The sequence below is a fragment of the Sinocyclocheilus anshuiensis genome, unplaced genomic scaffold (genome assembly GCF_001515605.1).
Source record: "Sinocyclocheilus anshuiensis isolate Anshui unplaced genomic scaffold, SAMN03320099.WGS_v1.1 scaffold534, whole genome shotgun sequence".
NCBI classification, from domain to species: Eukaryota; Metazoa; Chordata; class Actinopteri; order Cypriniformes; family Cyprinidae; genus Sinocyclocheilus; species Sinocyclocheilus anshuiensis.
Window position 1 is genome coordinate 145,122 of NW_015547712.1, and position 334 is coordinate 145,455.

Genomic DNA, 334 nt, shown 5'->3' on the forward strand with positions numbered 1-334 from the left:
AGTGTCTCCGAGACACTTCAAGAAACCTCCTGCAAAGCTCTTGAGAAACTCTGCTCAAGTGCACCGAGGGCAAAAGCTGCTTTAAACACAAAGGATGCTCACACCAAATGTTGATTTCATTTAGTCAATAGAAGTTAACTGATTAAGAAAATCTATTTATGGCATTATTTTTGGCAGCATCCTCACTTTACAGCATTTTTACACAAGTGCCTAAATCTTTTAACAGTACTGTAGCTTTGCAGGTAGGTTTCTTGAAGCATCTTGCAGACATTGCCACAGTTCTTCTGGATTTAGTCTGTCTCAGTTTGTTCTGTTTCTTCATGTCACTCCAGAG

At 39.5% G+C, this 334-nt stretch overlaps 1 protein-coding gene across 1 annotated transcript in view; it reads right to left on the bottom strand.

Moving 5' to 3' along the window:
- The window catches only part of LOC107704023 (dual specificity protein phosphatase 10-like), a 71,172-nt gene that overhangs the window by 10,264 nt on the left and 60,574 nt on the right, over positions 1 to 334 (bottom strand). The window lies entirely within an intron of this gene.